A 9293-nucleotide genomic window follows, 5' to 3' on the forward strand; every position below is an offset into this window, starting at 1 on the left:
GTGCCCATTCAAAACTTGATTCGTCAGTTGGAGAGTCAGAAGGTCATCAGCAAAACTCATTCACCTTTCAACAGTCCAATCTGGCCTGTGAGAAAACAGAATGGAGAGTGGCGTCTGACAGTTGATTTCCGTGCCTTGAATGAAGTAACTCCACCCATGAGTGCAGCTGTACCAGACATGATGGAAGTCCAATATGAGCTGGAATCCAAGCAGGCCGAATGGTATGCTACCATAGACATTGCTAATGCTTTCTTCTCTATTCCCATAGCAGAGGAATGCAGGCCTCAGTTTGCTTTCACCTGGAGAGGCATTCAGTACACATTCAATCGTTTGCCCCAGGGGTGGATTCACAGTTCAACCATCTGCCATGCAGTGATCCATGATGCTTTGGAGAAAGGTGGAGCTCCAGAACACATTCAGTTCATCGATGACATCATCGTCTGGGGTGAGACTGCTGAAGAAGTCTTCGAGAAAGGTAACAAAATCCTTGACATTCTCTTGCAAGCTGGTTTGGCTATCAAGCGAGACAAGGTGAAAGGACCTGCCAGAGAAATCCAGTTTCTGGGAGTGCGGTGGCAAGACGGTCGCCGTCACATCCCAATGGATGTGATAAACAGAGTCTCCACCATGGCAAATCCCATCAACAAGAAAGAAACTCTGCGTTTCTTAGGCATAGTGGGATTTTGGAGACTGCACATTCCTGGATACAGTCAGATTGTGAAACCTCTATATGACGTGACTCAAAAGAGAAACAGTTTCCAATGGGGTCCTGAGCAACAAGCAGCCTTTGACCAGATCAAGCGAGAGGTAGTCCAAGCGATGGGTCTGGGACCTGTCCGAACTGGTTTGGTGGAGGTGATCACAAACTGGCCAGAAGGCACAAGCTGTGCTAAACCTCCAGAGGAGAGAGTAGCTCGTGCAGAGGAAGCTCCTCCTTACAGTGATCTGTCTGATGATGAAAAGAGATATGCTTTGTTCACAGACGGTTCCTGTCGTCTTGTTGGGAACAAGCGGAGATGGAAATCTGCAGTGTGGAGCCCAACGCGCAGAGTTGCAGAAGCGAGAGATGGAGAAGGAGAATCCAGTCAATTCGCAGAGGTAAAAGCTGTCCAGCTAGCTCTTAACGTAGCTGAACGTGAGAGATGGCCAAAGCTTTATCTCTACACCGACTCATGGATGGTAGCCAATGCCTTGTGGGGTTGGCTGAAAGACTGGAAGAAGAATGGCTGGCAGAGGAAAGGAAAGCCAATCTGGGCTGCAGATCTGTGGCAAGACATTGCTGCTCGCATTGAGAGAATCCCAGTGAAAGTGAGACACATCGATGCTCACATTCCTAAGAGCAAAGCTACTGAGGAACAACAACACAACCATCAGGCAGATCTAGCTGCAAGAGTTTCCCAGGTGGACACAAACTCTGATCCTGATCCTGATCTTGACTGGAAACACCGAGGTGAGCTGTTCTTAGCTCGGTGGGCCCATGACTCGTCAGGACATCAAGGCAGAGATGCAACCTACCGATGGGCTCGTGACAGATCCATTGACATTTCCATGGATGCTATCACACAAGTCATCCATGACTGTGACATTTGTGCTGCTATTAAGCAGGCAAAGCGGATCAAGCCCTTGTGGTACGGTGACCGATGGTCCAAGTACAAGTATGGTGAAGCCTGGCAGATTGACTACATCACTCTACCTCGTTCTCCATCTGGTAAGCAGTATGTGCTGACTATGGTAGAGGCAAGCACTGGATGGCTGGAAACTTATCCAGTTCCTCATGCAACTGCACGTAACACCATTCTTGGCCTGGAGAGACAAATCCTGTGGAGACATGGAACTCCAGAGAGGATTGAGTCGGACAACGGAACTCATTTCAAGAACAATCTTGTAAAAAACTGGGCCAAAGAGCACGGCATCGAGTGGATATTCCACATTCCCTACTATGCACCAGCTGCAGGGAAGATCGAACGCTACAACGGTTTGCTGAAAACCACTCTCAAAGCCATGGGGGGTGGATCTTTGAAAAACTGGGAGAAACATTTAGCACAAGCAACCTGGTTGGTGAATAGTAGAGGTTCAGTGAATCGAGCTGGACCTGCCCAATCAGATTTGTTGCGAAAGGAAGAAGGTGATAGAGTTCCTGTTATCAGAGAAAAGAATCTGTTAGGCAAAACTGTTTGGGTATTTTCTCCTTCAGGAGAGGCCAAACCTGTCCGAGGGGTGGTTTCTGCTGAAGGTCCTGGTCACACCTATTGGGTGATGCAAGAAAATGGTGAAATTCAGTGTATTCCACAAAGAAATCTAACTTTGGCTGAGAGAGGTTAAATTCAGAGTGTTGTGCAGATACAGCATCGCGCCCAAGAGGAGAGTTCATGAGATCTACGGTGCACGAACCCTGAGAGCCCTGAGTCACCTGAGAGTCCCTGTTCCTTTCTTCGCTCCATCTGCGAGGAAACAAGCTGTTTGCTGTTTTTCCTGTGATTTGACTCTTTTGAATCATCTACATCTGAGATAGCCGGAATGGACTATGGTCTTTATTCACCTAGTGTTGTAGATATTATTTTAGATTAGATAAATGATAGTAGCAGCCAATGGAATTGTTTAGAAGGGGTGGACTGTGGTGGTTTGAAACTGTCTTTTTAATTTTTCCTTGCAAAGTTCAGAACAGAGAAAGTGAAAGAATGTAAATAAGTCACTATTGGGTGTAAGAAAGCAAAATAACGATTGTTCTAAACACTTCCATTGGATAGATAGAAATGTTTAAGAACTATTACCCAAAACAAAGTGGGCACTCTGCACATTCTGCGTTCGGCAGTGGGGGCAGTTGCTGGGCTGTCTGGCTGCTGTTTCTTCTTCTCTTCTGGCTGAAGATAACACACTGACCTTGGCAGCTAAGTTAACAACTTTCTGCTCTAACTAAACTCTGCTTCTCTGTCCAGGGGGGTCTGGGGGGGAAGCTCCTGGGAGAGGGAGGCCCCTTTGGGAGGGTCCCCTTGGGGGGAAGCAAAGGGAGATCGATTGTGCTTTTTCTGTTGATTGTATATATTTGTGAATGTTGTGAATTTTGTATATTTGTACATATTCATTGCATTTCATCTGCTTGTAAATACAGCTTTTCATTTGCTTCCAGACTGAGCTAGCCTGGTTATTGTCGGTGGGGGGGGAATTTCAGCTCACACCGACACAGGGGGGAAAAGGAAGGGATCAAGGCGGGGAAAAGGAAGGGATCAAGGCGGGGAAAAGGAAGGGATCAAGGCGGGGAAAAGGAAGGGATCAAGGGGGGGGAAAGGAAGGGATCAAGGCGGGGAAAAGGAAGGGATCAAGGCGGGGAAAAGGAAGGGATCAAGGCGGGGGAAAAGGAAGGGATCAAGGGGGGGGAAAGGAAGGGATCAAGGGGGGGAAAAGGAAGGGATCAAGGGGAGGAAAAGGAAGGGATCAAAGTGGGGGAGATGGAAAAGGGAGTGAAGTGGAAACAGGAAGAAAGGGAAGGAAGGGAAAGAGAACAAAAGAAAAAGAAAACGAAAACAAAAGGTTAGACAAAGACCTCCTACAAGTCTTCTGGCACTAACCCTTCCCTTGCTGAGCCATCACTCTCCCTGCTCTTCCCAAAGGACCAGCAAGCAGCACATGGCACTGACCAGCAGCCTGCTGAGGTCCATAAAGCACAGAGCTGGGCTCTGCAGTGCTCCATCAGTGCTGCTCCCAGCTTTAGCTGTGGAGGCTTCATCTGCAAAGCAAAACTCTGCAGCTTCCCCAGGATTTGGGGGGTTGCGTTTGTTTTCCCATTAGGCAGCATCCATGAGCAAGGAGAGATTTGTTCTGTTAAAGAGGCTTCTTTAAAACCTCCTTTTGGAGTTAATTTTCTCCTCCTGAAGGCAGCTTTAAAGAAAAAAAAAAATAGTCTTCTACCATAAAAGCAAAAGGGGGGGAGAGGAAAAGAAAAAGGCAGTGTTTTGTGTTTCAGGTGGAGTTAGCAAACCCAGGGCTCCTTGGCAGAGCAGGAGAGGCTGGACCACAATGTGATGGAGATAATGGAGTTGTGGGACTTCACCAGAGCTGTTCCTGTTAAGAATTTCTCATTCCACCCAAATGAGCAGGATAAAAAATTAATAGCATGCAGACTGCCATTATTGGGAGAGCCTCTGGGCTTTGCAGGCTGGGGAAATCAAATTATTCACAAATATTAATAAAGTGAAGTCTGGTTGCCTTTTATTTGTTCCTTCTCTTAGGCTTCCCCCTCCCTTTGTTTTGTTTAATTTATCCCCAGAGGCAATGCTGCTGCACTTTGTGATCAGCCTGTAGGAATCTGCTACAACATCACAGAGTCACAGAATCTACCTCTGAGCTCATCCAGCCCAGCCTTCAACCCATCCACCCAAGGCATTGGCACTATCTCTGCTCTGCCCAAGGGCGTGGGAGGTTGCTCCTCATGGACACTGGAACACCATTGTCCCTCCCCCAGCCTGGCAAATCCACAGCTGACCAACAGGCATGGACTGGGAATGGTCAAAGGATCCTAGAATGGCTCAGGTTGGAAAGGACCTCAGAGCTCATCCCCTCCAACCTCCCCACCATGGGCAGGGACACCTCTCAGCTAGACTCAGCTGCTCCTCATCCAACATGGCCTTGAAACCCCCAGGCAGGAGGCATCCACAGCCTCCCTGGGCAGCCTGTGCCAGACTCTCACCACCCTCACACTGAAGAACTTCTTCCTCAGCTCCACTCTAACCCTGCTCTGCCTCAGCTTCAAACCATTCCCCCTTGGCCTGTCTCAGACACCCTCATGGAAAGTCCCTCTGCAGCCTTCCTGCAGGATCCCTTCAGCCATTGGAAGGCAGCTCTAAGGTCCCCCTGGAGCCTTCTCTTCTCCAGGCTGCACACCCCCAGCTCCCTCAGCCTCTCCTCCTATCAGAGGTCCCAACTCTCCCAGCTCCCTCAGCTCCTAGATCCACTGCCAGCACCATCAGACACACAGAATCACACAGAATGCATTGGGTTGGAAGGGACCCTCCAGGGTGTCTCTCTGTCCACCCCCCCTGCAGTCAGCAGGAACATCTCCACCTTGAGCAGGTTGTTCAGGGCCACATCAAGTTTGACCTCGAATGTCTCCAGCCATGGGGCCTCAACCACATCTCTGGGCAACCTGTTCCAGTATTAGTATAGTCAATACCAATATTAAAGCTCTATATTAATATTGATCACCTCTGCATTCCTATTGGTCACCTCTATACTAATATATTACTATCAGTAGTGTTCCTGCCTGTGACTTGCACTGGAGGTTGGTTCACCAGTTACAGACTGGGCTCCTTTCTCACCCTTATTACCACTGCTTGAGGCAAAAAGGAACTTCACAGAACTTCAGGAAGGTCCTATTTCAAGACTCACACTTGCTGAGGGAGATGGTTGAGTGGTGACCTGGCAGTGCTAGCTTCATGGTTGGAGTCAATCATCTTGCACCTGGAATCCTGGGTTCAGTTTTGGGCTCCTCAGTCCAAGAAGGACATTGAGAGGCTGGAGCAGGTCTGGAAAAGGGCAACAAAGCTGGGGAAAGGTCTGGAGAGGAATAGCTGAGGGACCTGGGCTGTTCAGTCTGGAGAAGAGGAGGCTGAGGGGAGACCTCATTGCTCTGTACAGCTCCCTGAAAGGAGGTTGCAGTAAGGTGGGGGTTGGTCTCTTCCCCCTAGTTTTAGTGATAGAATGAGAGGAAACAGCCTCAAGTTGCACCAGGGGAGGTTTAGGCTAGTCATGAGGAACAATTTCTTCCCCAAAAGGGTTGTCAAGGCCTGGCTCAGGCTGCCCAGGGCAGTGGTGGACTTCCCATCCCTCAAGAGGTTTCAAAGCCACGGAGATGTGGTGCTGAGGGCCATGGTTCAGTGGTGACCTGGCAGTGCTGGGGTAATGGCTGGACTCAATGACCTTAAAGGTTATTTCTAACCAAAACAATTCCACGATTCTCCTCCTGAGCACGCAGGCTCCACAGGCAGAAGCCTTCCAGCACTTCACCTGCCAAACACCACTGCTGCCTTTGCTGCTGTACCACAGCCAGAGCCCTTCCAACTGCAGCACAAGAGTGGTCTCTGGTGGAAGCAAACCAGATCTGCAGCACTGCCACCAAACATGCAGCAACTCAAGCCAAAGATCTTTGGCCACAGCTCCCAGCAGTCACTTGTTAGCTGTAGCCATCAGGTTAGGCTGATGGATTGTACCCAAAACTCCATTTCTCACACACCTTTGGACTTCAGCTCTTTTAGCACATAAGATCTCCAGGGCTCCCCAGTTCCAGAGAGACAGGGAACTGATGGAGACAGTCCAGGGAAGGCTGCAAAGATGCTGAGGAGCCTGGAGCAGCTCTGTGAGGAACAAAGGCTGAGAGCCCTGGGGTTGAGAGCCTGCAGAAGAGCAGCCCCAGAGGGCAGCTGAGCAATGCTCAGCAAGAGCTAAAGGAGCTGTGGGGGGCAAGAGGCTGGGGCCAGACTCTGCTCAGTGGTGCTCAGGGACAGCACAAGGGGCAAGGGGCACAAACTGGAACCCAGGAGGTGCCATCTGGAGAGAAGGAGAAAGTTGTTTGTTGTGAGGGTGCTGGAGGGCTGGAGCAGGCTGCCCAGAGAGGTTGTGGAGAGCTTCCAACCCCCCTGGGCATTGTGCCCCTTTGCAAGCTGCTGTGGGTACCCTGCTGGAGCAAGGGGTATGGACTGGGTGAGCTCCAGAGGTTCCTTCCAAGCACTCCATGGTGGGATTCTAAGATCTTCCTGCCAGAAAACAGAATGGGAACAGAAGCTTTTCTGAGGTATTTTCTTAAATGTGGCTTTGGGAACCCACAGCCACAGCATTCTGCCCCACCCCAGAGCTGCAGCATGTGAAGCAATGCTCTGACAGCAGATAAGGAGAGACAAGATGATAAGAAAAGGCAGCAAATAGGTGCCCAGGGCAGTGCCACCAGCAGCAGATGTGCAGCCAAGGTGAAAACATTGGATCTCAAGTTCTTTCCCCAGAATGAGGATTTCAGCTCCCTCACACCTACTGCAGAGCTGACATTTAGAAGTCTGCACCCAGCAAGAGTAGCAGGAAATGGGCCAAAAAAAAAAAAGTCATCACCTACAAAGTCAGAAAGAGTTTTAAAAGCACTGCAAAAATCCACTCTTGATCAAAAGACATTCCCTGGGAACCTGGAGCTGGGTGAAGGCAGACAACAAAGCACCAAAGGTAGAAGGCTACTGCATGGAGTCCCACACAAGGGGTGGCAGAACCTGCTGAGGGAGGTGAATGGAAGCAGCTTGCAGAGGTGAAAGCATCCAGCTGGCTTTTAGGTATTGCTGAGGCAGAAAAATGGCCTGTGCAGCCTCATGGATGGTGGCAAATGCTCTCTGAGGGCGGCTACAGCAGGGGAAGGAGAACACCTGGCAGTGCAGAGGTAAACCCACCTGGGCAGCTCAACTGTGCCAAGATGCTGCTGCTGGGGCAGGGAACTCAGTGGCCCAAGTCCATCAGGTAGCTGCCATAGACCCAAGAGTCAAGCCACTGAAGAACATCCAGAGGAGGGCCATGACCTGAGGGCTGGAGAATGCCTTTTACATGAGACAGGTTCAGAGAGTTGGGGTTGTTCAGCCTGGAGAAGGCTCTAGGGAGACCTAGAGTAGCCTTCCAGCATTTGAAAGGGGCTACAGAAAAGCTGGAGATGGACTTTATACAAAGGCATGGAGTGACAGGACAAGGGGTGAGGGCTGAAGACTGGAAGGAGCTGGATTCAGATTGGGCATTAGGAAGAAATTCTTCCCCATGAGGGTGGTGAGGCCCTGGAACAGGTTGTCCAGAGACATTGTGGAGGCTCCAAGCCTGGAAGAGTTCAAAGCCAGGTTGGATGAGGCCTTGAACAACCTGGTCTAGTAGTAGGTGTCCCTGCCCATGGCAGAAGGTTGGAACCAGATGATCTTTAAGGACTTCAGGGGTTTTCCTTTACTCACCCCTGCCACCAGCTCACAGAATGGTTTGGGTTGGAAGGAACCTTAAGGCTCAACCCCATGCCATGAGCAGGGACCCCTTCCACTAGACCATGTTGAAGTTTCTACTCACCTGCTGCTTTCCTGCCTGGTAAATGGCAAAGACCAGACATAGCCACTCCAAGTCATCTTTTCCCCACCTTTGGGAGATCACCTGCAAGCTTCATGCCAGCTTCCCAAGAACACCACACAGGAAAAAAAAATGCTCAAGAACAGTGATTTTTTTTTTTTTAATGCAGATTTGTAAAACTTAAGCTCAGCTTTGAAAATTTAGGACATTTCATCAAAGAGCATTTGGTCCTTTGCAAGTATTTCCCAGCTCAAATTCAATACTTCAAGGAGGAACAACAAAACAGAACAAAACCCAACCCCACCAAAAAAAACCCTAACAAATAATTAAGTAGAGATTGCATTTTTAATTAGGAAAAAACAAAATAATAATGGCCATTATTGCACATTAGATTAAGAAACACAAAAGGCTTTGTTTGTTTGCAGCAAAGTTTCCTGTCATTACAGACTAAAAATGCATCCAAAGAGGAATTCAAATGGGCTCCTTAAAAATGACCAAACCTCTCAGCACCTAGCCAGCAGCAGTCTCCATGTAGGCAAAAGCCCACCCCAGGGGCAGGAGGGACTCTCAGATCACCCTGGCAACACCAATTTCAATGCAGGTTCTAACAAGGAGCTGGCCAGGTACTGTTTGGGACTGGAAGTAAGAGTCCAAGTCAGTGAGGGATGGAAGGCTGTGAATACTGTACCCAAGTGTGGTGTCCCCAGCAGGAGGAGGACACAGAGCTGCTGGAAGGAGTCCAGAGGCCACAAAGATGATCCAAGGGCTGGAGCAGCTCTGCTGTGAGCACAGGCTGAGGGAGCTGGGGGTGTGCAGCCTGGAGAAGAGAAGGCTCCAAGGGGACCTTAGAGCTGCCTGCCAGGACCTGAAGGGATCCTGCAGGAAGGCTGCAGAGAGACTTTCCATGAGGGTGTCTGAGACAGGCCAAGGGGGAATGGTTTGAAGCTGAGGCAGAGCAGGGTTAGAGTGGAGCTGAAGAAGAAGTTCTTCAGTGTGAGGGTGGTGAGACTTTGGCACAGGCTGCCCAGGGAGGCTGTGGCTGCCTCCTCCCTGGTGGTGTTCAAGGCCATGTTGGATGAGGAGCAGCTGAGTCTAGCTGAGAGGTGTCCCTGCCCGTGGTGGGGAGGTTGGAGTAGATGACCTCTGAGGTCCCTTCCAACCTGAGCCATTCTATAGTGAGTTCCCACCCCACAGCCATCTCTCAGCTATTCCTGGGCTACACAAGAGGG

The sequence above is a fragment of the Indicator indicator genome, chromosome 15 (genome assembly GCF_027791375.1).
Source record: "Indicator indicator isolate 239-I01 chromosome 15, UM_Iind_1.1, whole genome shotgun sequence".
Taxonomy (NCBI): domain Eukaryota; kingdom Metazoa; phylum Chordata; class Aves; order Piciformes; family Indicatoridae; genus Indicator; species Indicator indicator.